The sequence below is a fragment of the Camelina sativa genome, chromosome 20, assembly GCF_030686135.1.
Source record: "Camelina sativa cultivar CO46 ecotype springtype chromosome 20, ASM3068613v1".
Lineage (NCBI taxonomy): Eukaryota > Viridiplantae > Streptophyta > Magnoliopsida > Brassicales > Brassicaceae > Camelina > Camelina sativa.
In genome coordinates this window covers 16,034,026-16,048,174 of record NC_141899.1, presented here as the reverse complement: position 1 = coordinate 16,048,174, position 14,149 = coordinate 16,034,026, and the positions used below count along the sequence as shown (strand labels likewise).

At 32.2% G+C, this 14,149-nt stretch overlaps 1 pseudogene; it reads left to right on the top strand.

Moving 5' to 3' along the window:
• Window positions 1-1,580: 1,580 nt before the first annotated feature.
• Window positions 1,581-13,223, top strand: LOC104772598 (putative nucleobase-ascorbate transporter 10; annotated as a pseudogene).
• Window positions 13,224-14,149: the final 926 nt, after the last annotated feature.

Here is a 14,149-nt window from a genome sequence, read left to right as displayed (position 1 = left end):
TCGTATCTAGGGTTGCCGGAGAGTCTGGGGGGTTCTAAAACTAAGGTGTTTTCGTTTGTTAGGGATCGCTTACAAAGTTGCACTACAGGCTGGTCGGCGAAGTTATTATCTAAGAGGGGGGGGGGGAAGAGGTGATGATAAAGTCTGACGCTACCGCTGTCCCAACTTTTGTGATGTCTTGTTTTCGTATTCCGAAGATAATCACGTCAAAGCTTACAAGTGCATTGTCAAATTTTTGGTGGAGTAGCAATGGTCAATTCGGGGGCATGCATTGGTTGGCTTGGGAGAAGCTCTGTTCGAGTAAGCAATTGGGCGGTCTGGGTTTTCAGAATGTAGATGATTTTAATTCTGCTTTGTTGGCAAAACAATTATGGCTGCTCATTGAGGCACCGGAGTCGCTGTTTGCACGGGTTTTTAAGAGTAGGTATTATCGGAATGCCACTCCATTGGTACCTCTTAAGTCATACTCTCCATCCTATAGTTGGAGGAGTATCATTTCTGCTAGATCTCTGGTAAACAAAGGGCTGATTATACGGGTTGGCTCCAGGGACATCATTTCTATCTAGAATGATTCTTGGACTCCAGCCCAATTCCCGAGACCAACACAAAGCAAGGATTCTTTTAAGGATCCCTTACTTCAAATTAATGATCTTATTGATCGTTCGACTAACACCTGGCAGATGGATAGGCTTGCCGACCATTTTTCTCCGACTGACGTTGATCTGATTGGCGCTATTCCTCTCAGCATTCATCACCAACTGGACTCGCTAGGTTGGCACTTTACAAAATCTGGGAAATATACGGTTAATTCGGGTTATCATACGGCACAGATGGCAGTCTCACAGGAGACCCCAGTGGTTGCTTATGGTCCTGATATTACGCCTCTTAAGGCCTCTGTTTAGAAAGTACGGTGCCCACCAAAATTACAGCATTTTTTGTGGCAGGTTCTTTCTGGGTGTCTGTCGGTGACAGCCAATGTACGATCTCGGGGTATTTCTTGTGATGTGACTTGTTCTCGGTGTGGGGAAGAGGTGATGATAAAGTCTGACGCTACCGCTGTCCCAACTTTTGTGATGTCTTGTTTTCGTATTCCGAAGATAATCACGTCAAAGCTTACAAGTGCATTGTCAAATTTTTGGTGGAGTAGCAATGGTCAATTCGGGGGCATGCATTGGTTGGCTTGGGAGAAGCTCTGTTCGAGTAAGCAATTGGGCGGTCTGGGTTTTCAGAATGTAGATGATTTTAATTCTGCTTTGTTGGCAAAACAATTATGGCTGCTCATTGAAGCACCGGAGTCGCTGTTTGCACGGGTTTTTAAGAGTAGGTATTATCGGAATGCCACTCCATTGGTACCTCTTAAGTCATACTCTCCATCCTATAGTTGGAGGAGTATCATTTCTGCTAGATCTCTGGTAAACAAAGGGCTGATTATACGGGTTGGCTCCAGGGACACCATTTCTATCTAGAATGATTCTTGGACTCCAGCCCAATTCCCGAGACCAACACAAAGCAAGGATTCTTTTAAGGATCCCTTACTTCAAATTAATGATCTTATTGATCGTTCGACTAACACCTGGCAGATGGATAGGCTTGCCGACCATTTTTCTCCGACTGACGTTGATCTGATTGGCGCTATTCCTCTCAGCATTCATCACCAACTGGACTCGCTAGGTTGGCACTTTACAAAATCTGGGAAATATACGGTTAATTCGGGTTATCATACGGCACAGATGGCAGTCTCACAGGAGACCCCAGTGGTTGCTTATGGTCCTGATATTACGCCTCTTAAGGCCTCTGTTTAGAAAGTACGGTGCCCACCAAAATTACAGCATTTTTTGTGGCAGGTTCTTTCTGGGTGTCTGTCGGTGACAGCCAATGTACGATCTCGGGGTATTTCTTGTGATGTGACTTGTTCTCGGTGTGGGGTAGAGGGTGAAACTATAAATCATGCGCTGTTCGAGTGTCCACCAGCGCGACAGGCTTGGGCTCTCTCCAATGTTCCTACTGGTAGCCAGGGTTTCCCCACCGGTTTGGTTTATGCTAATAGGGATCTTTTCTTAGGAGCACAAAATCTGGGAGCTCAGGTCCAAGCTTTCCCTTGGATTATATGGTATATTTGGAAAGCCCGAAATGCCAGAGTTTCTGAAAATGAGGTCGAGAGACCGGACGAAGTGGCACGGCTAGCAGAAAGTGAGGCAAAGCTTTGGTCAGAAGCTCAGAGTGAGGAGGAGGAGATTTTCCCTCACCGCACACAACCGGTTTCTTGGCCGGGGGTGAGGGGGACTCGGCTCTCTCCTGACTTCACAGGTTTCCGTTGTTCTGATCATATAGGTTTGTTGGTGCGGGATGGGTTTGTCGGTTGTCTCAGGGGTCCTCTCCGCTTATGGGCGCCGCTAATTTCCGTCGTAGTCTATCCCCCCTCCATGCTGAGGTCGAAGCTTTTGTTTGGGCTATGCGCTGCATGATAGCTCATGACTTCTTAGATGTGGCGTTCTATACAAACTGCTCATATTTGGTGAAGATGGTGTCTTCTCCCTCCTACTGGCCAGCCTACTCAGCATATCTCGAAGACATCAAGGTGGATATGACGAATTCTCGAATTTCTCTTTGACCTTGATTTCCAGGAAGGACAATGTGCTTGCGGATCGTTTGGCACGACAAGTTCGTACCCAACCGCATGTTATTACCTTTGTAGACCATTCTATCTTTTTATTTGTTGTCAAAAACAAAAAAAGAGCTTGACATCTGTCCAAAATTAACAATAAATAAATAATACAAAAAGAAAATAAAATAACATCATGATACATTTTATGGTTTACCGATTACATTTAAACGTGAATTACCTATATTAATAATATATATGTAATTTTTTATCAACAAATAAATACCTCTAAATATTTTACACAATATTATATTATAAAACTATTTGTAATGTCATTTTAGTAACTTAATAATTCTTCCATGTTGAGTTACATCTCTCACCCTATTGATGCATTAGAAATTGTTTTTAATTTTTATCTTTATATATATATATATATATATATATATATAACAATCTTTCTAATTTTAATCATCTTAATTGTAAATTTAACTTATTTAACCCACTAACTTCTAAAATTTCTTTTACATTAAAACAAAACAACACAAATTAAAAACACAATTAAATCAAATTAGTTTTGTAATTTACATTTAATTGGGCATGACCTACACATTTTTATCAACAAGAAAACATCTCACTAATCACCAACATATATCAAATCCGCCATAAAAAAAAAATTACATTATTTCTCAATATAATTAATATATGGTGTTTCAAATATTTTCTTTTATGTCACTTTTAAAGATTTGCAAGAAAATGTTGGTTTTAATTAGTTTGTAGATTTTTCATATTTTATGTTTATAAGCGGTTCAAATGATTCAAATAAGATATATCACATGAAACTTGAGAATTGTATTAAAATTTTATACAAAATAATATATTTTTAATAAATTAACAAAATTCTAACGTGACAATAAAAAAGAGATAGTATGATGACATTTGAGTGTCTATTTTATTTGTTAGAAAAACACATATATAAAAGTATTTTACTTATGTTTTGTTTATACTAGGTGCTTCCCCACGCAACGCGTGGGTTGTGGTGTAGTTGGCACTTTTTTGTTTTTTTGGTCTTTTTCGTTTTCTCTTTTGTATTATTTCGTTTTAATTAGGCATATACGGGCTTTGCCGTCACTTTTATTTATATACTATATGTTTATACCATTTCGTTCAGATGTGTATAATTGTGCCGTCTATTTTTTATGAATTATGAAGAGGTTGTTTCTTGCTTTTGAGAGTCCAATCTTATCATTGACTGATATTGTTTCCAATACATTTATTGTATTATAGATTTTCTAATTAACTGCTTATGTAAACTCTTCATACGTTGATGTTGCAATAATAAGTTATTTTTTTTTAAATATCTTCCGTGTAAGTGATTATGTTTGTATGCCCATGTTTTGGTCTAATATCAATAAGATCGTTTCTATTTTTCTTTAGTTGGCTTTGAAACCAATATTGAGTTAAGCAAATAATGGGTCGAATTATGGTGTTAATAAGTAATATAAATTCTTATGTATATATTGTATATATGTGACTATAAATTTAGCTAACTAAAATTATGTAATATTTAAATACAATCTTGAACATATATATATATTTTTTTATTTGTGGGAGGAATGTATGAAATTATTGGATAGAAGTTATTTTTGAGTTAAATGACCTTTAATGTCTTTAAAGTGAGTTAAATATTAATAAATTTTTATATGTGTCTTGACTTTTTTTAAAAGGAATACCAAGTGTTTCCTTCCAAATTTGAAGTGATATAGTATTTTAATTTTCTTATATGATTTTATGAACTTCAATGTAAAAGTTTTTCAAAGTAATAAGTACACTCACTGATTGAATTATAAAATTTGGAGAAATGTTTATTTCGTTTAATCATCTGCTCTTTTAAATAAATTAAATAAGTATGTTGTTATTCCTACAAATAGGACAACATATATTATAGTTTAACCATGGAGTTAAGCAATGGAAATGGAACTTGTGATTGCAAGACAAAATGCTTATATGTTACACATTGATCGTTTAAAAATGAATAGGAACATCTAATTCTCAAATAAAGTTGATTGTTTTGTTAAAACCAACATATGTGAATTTAAATTTAACTATGCAAATTTAAAAAATAAATATGAATAGATTATAAAGGCAAGAAATATAAAAGAAATATTTTTTATATAAATAAAATAAAAATTGAAAACAATGTTAAATATATATAATACTTTCTACATTAAAATATAGAATCAAACTCTTACAAGTTACAACACATATGAGATATAACAACATTTGATATTGGTAGGAGAGGAGGAGAGAATGTTTACTATAAGATGGTAATCCAAATTAGATAATGGAGATGAATCTTTAATAAATAGAACAATGTAATATCTATATATATATAATACTTTCTAAATTAAAATATAGAATCAAACTCTTACAACACATATGAGATATAACAACATTTGATATTGGTGGGAGAGGAAGAGATAATGATTACTTATAAGATAATAATCCAAATTAGATAAAGGAGATAAATCTTTTAAAATAAGAACAATGTAAAATATATATCATGTAGTCTCTAAAATTAAAATTTAGCATTAACAATTTACAATGATATTTCATTTTTTTTTTCAGCCCATACAACAAAAATAAGAAATCAAAAATAACAAAAAAAAACGAAAAATGATTTGAGGTATTGTAGAAGAGAATGAGAGAATGTGAAAATGAGATAGTAAAAGAATGTCAATATGAGAGAATGATAGATTGAGAGAATGCTTATTTATATGATAAGAAAGGATGGAAGTTACATTTAGAACTATGGAGTTACAATAGTAATTTATTGTGTTTGAATAAAATTGAGTGGTAGAATATGATTAATGTATAATTTATTTTATTTTCAGTTATAATTTTATTTTAATGTGTGAGTTAAATGTATTGTGTTTATTGGATCTTAAATATTGTTTAAAGCAATTAGAAAGCAAATAAAAAAATAAAATAAAAATTAGAAAACATTAAATGAAAATCAACCAATAAGGAGAGACCAAAACCTTACTTTTATATATATGATATATTGCTTTAAACTTTGAAATGAGAAATATATTATAAATAATTATTTTACATGAGAAATATATTAATTTAGCCAACCAAAATATGCATATAAGTTTAGCCAACCAAAAAAAATAAAAAATATTAAAATTTAACCAAAAATAATTTCTCTTGAAAGATAATAAGTTAATAGGAGGAATGAATTAATGTACAATTATTAGATAGGAGTTACATTTGAGTTAAATGGAGTTACATGTTTTTAATTATAAATAAATATTTTAATTTTTTATAACCTAAAATAAAAGGAATACCAAGTGGCTGAATCAAAATTCACATGATTTGGTTGTTTGTTGATATAAACTCAACACTTACACATAATATTTCAAAATAAAAAATATTACTTTTTAAGGGACTAACTAAATTAGTTTTCTTATAAAATTATATGAATTCTTCAATCTCAATAATTTTTAAAATCCCAAGGATAACTTATATTTTTTTGGTTTTCACTCATCAATTTAATTTATAGTGCTAGATTTCATACTAATGGTTTCATCTTTAGAGAATTTAGTGAAATGATATTTTTAAAATTATATTTTATTTTTATATTAAGTTCCAGTTGAATATGTTTTGTTTTTTGGATCATTTTTTATTTTGATTAAAGACACAAAAAAAACCAATTGTTTAATTATGTTCTTTTTGTTTTCAAAAACCTCAAATCATAAAAATATATATATATATATATATATATATATATATATTATATTGATATCTGCAGATTTAATAATTGGATCACAAAACAAAATAGTCTTTATAAATGGATAAATGGATAATTATATTGATCTTTAAATATTATATTGATCTTTATAAATTATTAAAAAGGATACATGAATATGTGAGATAACCAGAGACATAATAGATAATTACATATGGATCATTTCAACTTTATGATCTTATTGTGTGGTGAATATTGTAAGGAAGTATGAAAATAATGACTTCTAAGATGTTAATATATAATAGAAAATGGAGATAAACATTTTAAAAGATTAAAATAAATATATAAGATATACATATCATACAAACTCTAAAACTAAGCTTTTACAATGATATTTGATTTGATTTTTTATAACCCATATAACAACAATAACAAAAAAAATACAAAACAAAACAAAACAAAACAAAACAAAAAAGAGATTTGAGAGTAGTGGAAGAAGATGAGAGAATGAAAGAGTGATAGACTAAGAGAATAAGATAATGAGTATTTATAGGAAGAGAAATGATGAAAAATTACATTTAGAAAAATGAGAGTTACAATTCTAATTTATTGATTTGTTTTAATACAATTGATTAATACAACTTAGTGGAGAAATAAAGTTAATGCATAATTTATAGGGAGAAGATATAAAGATTTCAGTTTTATATTATGTGAGTTATATGTGAAAATTAATTGTTTTAGATTTGTGTTTTGATATAAATTTTAGTGGAGAAATAAAGTTAATGCATAATTTATAGGGAGAAGGTATAAAGATTTCAGTTTTATATTATGTGAGTTAAATGTGAAAATTAATTGTTTTAAATTTGTGTTTTAATATAAATTTTTTTTTTTGTTAAAATTTGCCAAGTGGACCAATAAGGAGAGACTGAAACTCTACTTTTATATATATGATTTCACATATGTTTTGCTTATTTTTTGTTAGTTTACTTTAGAAAAAGTTATATGTAAGATGTTATGCAAAATCTTGTTGGTGAAATTAGTCGGAAAATACTTAATTATATATAATAGGTTTTCAGTTTGATGATGTTAGGAAACCGTTTGAGGAAATTTTTCTATAGAAAAAGATGATATTAGATACTAAATATGTAAAACCGGATATATTTTGAGAATTTTTAGCAACATAAAATTTGTTGTTTTCATCACTCTTTTGAAAAAAAAAGTTTCTCGTAACAAGATGAACAATATATTATTGTGACTAATAACTATACATATTCAACATTTCAAAAAACCAAAAAAATTACTAATTTACGGTCATATATAAACTATTACATCTATCATTTATATTCATATATATTCCAATATAAACTATACTCAATACATATCAAACAATCAAATCAAATCATTTACCTTCTTCTTCTTCTACGTCTCTCTCTCTTTCTCTTCTGTTCGTCTTTCTCTCTCTCTGGCTCTCTTCTGTGTTCTTCCTTCCTTCGTGTTAATCACAAAATTAATCATTTGCTGTACAATTATTACTCTACCAAGGCTTCTAGCCTATAGGGATCACCAACCATTAGCCGGCCATCACTGCTACTAGTTTTTAGAGGGCTACTATATAGATTTTCTGGAGTTGTGTGTATTGAATTAGGTAGACGACAAAAACAATACATTTGAAGAGATACATTTTTGGAACGACTATATCTTGGAATAAACACATGCATGTATGAGTAGAATAAATTATAACGATAAATTTTTTTCCCTTTTTTTCGTTTTGATAGGACGTTCTTCCTTTAGACAAGATCATCATTAGGTCGATATATTTGATGCGCATTAGGCATTAACCCTCATCATTAATTATTTATATGGACATTGTTGTGGTTTTCTTATATTATATGATATATATATACTTCCTGCATTTAGTTAGTAAATGAAAATTTGGTAGGCTTTTTCTATGGCAAATGAAAAACTGGTAAAATAAAATAAACTTAGTGTTGGGTTTCCAGCATTATTTGCTGAGTCTTGGCATCACAGTTCTCATTCCAAGTCTTAGTCCCACTCATGGGAGGTGGCGATGTAAGTATATGACTATTTACTATATGTTCTTAACAAATCTTAACACAAAAAATAAATATGCTCTCTACTAGATTTTGATTTTAAAGTTTTGATTTTGACTATTTTTATTTCTTTAGTTGATAACCATAATTTCTAAATTTGGTTTGTCATACTCTTTCGGTTAGACAAACAAATTATGTTTTTTACCAAAAAAAAAAAAAAAAAAAAAAAAAAATTGCTACATAAGTTATATAAAACGTTTTAATTTTATTTAACATCGCATAATTACACATGATTTTAAAAATGAAAATTTCTAATTGTAATAAAAACTATAAAAAAAAAAAAAATTCAAGAATTTAAATAAATATTTTAATTTTATATACATATGTTTTGACATTTTCAGGCAGAAAAGGCTAAAATAATACAAACATTACTATTTGTGTCTGGATTAACATCAATGTTTCAGTCTTTCTTTGGAAATCGATTGCCTGTAATCACTGCGGCTTCTTATGCCTATATCATACCTATCACTACCATCATTTCTTCAACTCGATTCACTTACTAGTTACTACACTGATCCTTTTGAAGTAAGTCTTAGCATTAATATTATTAACGTATATATATATCTTGTACTAATAAAAAAATTTTGATGATTAAAATAAATCAGAGATTTGTGAGAACAATGAGAAGCATACAAGGCGCTCTTATTATCACTGGATGTTTCCAAGTTGTCGTCTATTTTTCTAGGCATATGGAGAAATATTGTCAGGTAAATAATTAATATTGTTTTGCTATAATGGTTTGGGACTCTACCATTAAACAGGCATGACGATATAATTGGTTGGTGACCATCAGATTTCTAAGCCCACCACTCTCTATTGCTCCTTTGGCAACATTTACCGGACTGTGACTATACCATATCGGCTTCCCTTTGGTATATGTGTATATATACTAATATTGGTCATTTATAGTAAAACTTGTTGTTTTTTTGTTGGTAAAAAGACTTGTAATTATAGCCTTACATAATATTCATTTATATGATTTAAAAATCTTTCGTTTTCAGTTAGCAAGATTGAACTGGGACTTCCTGGATTGCTAATACTTGTATTTATCACTCAGGTAAATCTCTAATCATTGCTTCCTAATCTTTTAATTGTTTTCTTTTAAATCCATACACATGTTTTATAAAATAAAGGATCATTTACTTAAACTGATCATCTAAAGTATAATAATTGGAAAACGCTAACTTATGTGGTTGTCATGCTTTATAGAAAATATCCTTGTTAAGAGTTCGCATCTTTTCTTTTTTTCCTGGATTTGGCATAATTAACAATTTTTTTTTATATACTTTATGTGGTGTTTAGTACTTACCGCATTGTCTCAAGATGAAGAAAGGGGTGATGCTTTGGGATGGAAACAGATGCGACCGCTATGGGATAATATTATGCATTCCACTGGTATGGTTGTTCGCTCAACTACTCACATCGAGTGATGTTTATGACCACAAGTCTCACTGGTCTCATAGCCCACACTCCTTGGTCAGTTCTTCTATTTCAAATGTTTGTTCCTCTTTTTTTTTTTTTTTCCGCCGATTTTACTACATATTTTGATATTCATATATTATTTTTATGTGAACAATAGGATATACATACCATATCCATTTCAATGGGAAAGCCCAACTTTCAACATAACTGATTCGTTCGCGATGATGGCTGTGTCTTTCGTTACTCTCTTTGAGATTAACCTTTTATTTTTATATATGAAATTTCTATTAAAAATCAAAGAATATAATATTTTAATTAGCTTACTATTGTTAAGCATGAAGAATGATAAGTTTTATGTACTATGTTAGTCTACTGGTTTGTTCTACGCATCCGCAAGATATGGAAGCGCGACGCCCATCCCACCATCAGTTGTTAGTCGTGGTATTGGCTGTCTGGTTAGTCTAACATTAGTTCAGTCAAGTCACTTTTGAGAAAACCAATATTTTACCGTTTATTAACTATTTATTTCATCATCTCATGAATTTTTAAAATTATTTGTAGGGAATTGGAGTATTACAGCTATTACTCAATGGCATGCTTGGAGGTATCACAGGGATCACAACATCAACGTAACAAAACTCATCTCAACATTACATTTTTTTTTTTAATTTCCCCTTATGCTGTTTTTAAAAGCTAATGATATGGTTTTGATATGGGTGTACGTAACTTAATATTTAGAGAAAATGTTGGACTTTTGGCAATGACTAAGATTGGGAGTCGAAGAGTGATACAAATATCAGCTGCCTTCATGCTTTTTCTCTCCATTTTTGGTAATATTTTTTACTATAAAACCTTTATATTCCTATTAAAATGTATAATTGATTTTGTTGAATACTTATTACCAATCTAGTCTTATTTTGATCAAAATGCAGGAAAGTTTGGAGCTTTTTTCGCGTCCATAGCATTACCAATCATAGCATCTCTTTACTGTATTGTCTTGTGTTTTGTGTGTAAGTCTTTTCATCACAATACTCTAGTAATATATATCATGTCTTACTGAAACATGGTTTGTATGGTGGGTGAATGAATGATGATGATGAATGTATGCAATGGTGAGATATGAATGAAATGATGGATGGGTGTTTCAATTCCCCTTATGCTGTTGCAGTATAAGAGGTATCAATCCTAAATGAGTGTTTGTGAACAATTAAGATATGCATATGAATCTAAGTCAAGCCAAATGTAAAGATTGTTTGTCACTAACAATCCTAAGATAAAAATGTAAAGATGCAGAAAGTAAACTACAAGAACTAAGAACTAAATGCAAATGAAGCTGAATGATTGCAACAGTAATGATACTAGAACAGAAATAGAAACTACTACTAATGAACTAATGCAAGACAGGTAATGAACTGAAAACTAAATGAATGCAACTGGAATGAAACAGGAATGAAACAGGACAATCACCAATCATAAACAAGAGTTCTGGGGATGAACTCGAGCAAGCACTCGACCGAGCGTAGGTCGAGTGGGAGGTCGAGTTGGTTAAATCCGGAAAACAGAGCAACACAATAAAAACAGAGCAATGCAAATACGAATCAAACAACAAGCAAGCAACATGATTAAGACTAAGATATCAATAAACAAAGAAGGTCCTGAGGATGGATTCATGGGATGAACTAATCATTGTGGTTATCTAACTTGGTCAACAAATCTCAAGCAAACTTTGAGCTAACCTCTAGACATATAAATCTAAGACAAGTTTCTTCCACTCTCATGGCAAGAAACAATCAAACCTATGCATTTCTAGACTTGTTCTCACACAGTAAAGAATCTACACAAGCAGGCATTAAACAATACATCTCAAACCAAACAAGACCTCTAATCTCTTAGCAAGCCTAATGGTAAGCTCTAGATCTAGCCTTATCTATGCTCCTTAAACATTGGTGTGATGCTAAGAAGCTTGAAATCAGATCCTACCCTCTAAGATATAGGATCAGCATTAAGAACATCTAGCCTAGAAGAGATCTACAACAATCAAGCTTGACCAAATCACACAAACCACAAGATCAATCCATCCTAACCCATCCTCAAGATCCTAAGCAAACTACTCACAACAATACATGATGAACAAAGTCAAAAACCCAGAAAATATTGAAACTTGCATTATTAGAAAGATGAAACAAAGATCTTCAATATTGATGAAATGATCAAACTCAAATTCTCAATATTAAGAAAGTTATGAAACCAACAATATTGAGGAATTTAGTCTTTTTCAAGTACAAGATCTAAGAAAAATAAAAGTGCAAAAGAAATAATTCCCAAAAGGGTAAAAACTAGGTTTAGAGAATATCTAAAAAGTTGGACTCTTTTGGTGGCTGCAGGTACAAGGCTTTATATAGGAGAGGAGGTGGAAGCTCTAAAAATACAAAAAGTCAAAGTAGTCAACGGCTCGGTCAACTCGACCAGTGCTCGGTAGAGTGGCTGGTTGAGCTGGCTTCTCTCGTGCATCCTTAACTCGGTCGAGTCCTCCTCAGCACACGGTCGAGTATCTGGTCGAGTGTGCGGTCGAGTTGGACTCTGGACCTTGGTTCTTCAGCCTTAACTCCCTTGTTTCCTCCTCATGATTGCTTCACATCTCTTCTCTATTGCTTCCATGCTCCTTAAGCTCCAAAATTACTTGTTTATGCATGAAAAGATGCAAATGCAAAGCAACTAAACTCTAATGCATGATTGGTCCTAAAGCTATGCAATAATGGTTAAAATGGATAGCAAAAGATGCAAAAGATGTGAATAAACTAAGGGAAAACAAGGTAAAATATATGAACATCACTTACAAAAAAATAAATTCAATTCAATAAATTGCAGCTTCTGTGGGACTTAGCTTTCTACAATTCTGCAACCTCAATAGCTTCAGCACCAAATTCATTTTGGGATTTTCATTTTTCATGGCTGTTTCAGTCCCTCAATATTTCAGAGAATATTACAATGGAGGTTGACGGTCTGATCATCGTTCGAATTGGGTAAGCTCATCATCTTCTTTGAGACACACTTTTAGAATCACAAATACTCTTTTTTCTGTGACTTGTTAAATTGTGAATTATTTCATGAATACAAAACAGTCCAAAGATGTGATAAGAGTGATATTCATGTCGCACACAACAGTTGCGGCAATTATAGCGATAGTGCTTGATTGCACACTGTCTCGTGAGACCGATGAAGTCAAGAAAGACTGCAGGCTGAAATGGTGGGAAAAGTTTCGACTATACAACCTAGATGTGCGAAACGATGAGTTTTTTGTCTACCTTGCAGCCTCAACAAATTCTTCCCTTCTCATTGAAAACTTTCACAAATATTTTCATTTGGATGTTTTCCTTCTTCTTTCTTCATATTACCTAGAATTTTTGAGTACTTTGATATTTTCTAAGCTTTAATATTTTGTTCGATTATTACTAAATAATGTTCCAAAAGATTTTTTTTTGTTTTCTTTTTAAAGTTGTTACACGCTAACTAGAATGGAGCTTGAATTTTTTTCAATTAACAGATTAATGTCCCTTTTTCACGAATACAGTACGTCTAACGTATTAATTAAATTACTTTGACAGTCAAAACTATTATATGAGAAACAAACAACTATTTACAAGAAAATAAAAGAGTCTGTTAACTATTAGTTGAATGGACTCCTCCAGATTCATAATCAGTGAAACTAAAACAAACTTCCATCTTCATGTACTAATGTTGTCTCAGATCTTAGACTGTGGCACATCTTAGACTGTGGAGTATTTTTGTAACATGTTCATTTCCAAACATATCCTTTTCTTTCCGGAAATCTGGTAGGAAGGATGTATTGTCCTGGTTCATGTCTTTTTTTTTTTGTCAACAAAAGATTAGTTCAGATGAGCCAATGCGGAGGGAAATTGTTTACATACAAAACATTATGCGGAGATGTGCGCGCACAGCGTGCCAGGAGATCCACTTTTACAATTGCAGTCCTAGGAATAAGGGATAAGGAAAAAGAAGAAAACTCCTCCCCGTCCATCGTGATGTCCTCGAGATATGTGGAGAACGCCGGCCAGTCGTGTGGCAAAAACACCATCTTCACCAAATCAGCGCAGTCTGAGTAAAACGCCACTTCACGGTAATCATGCCCGATCATGCAGCGCATTGCCCAAATGAATGCCTCGACTTCAGCATGTAGGGGGGGGGGGGGGAAGACTTCTTCGAAAGTTAGTAGCTCCCATGCTTGGCGTCGGATCCTGCGACTTG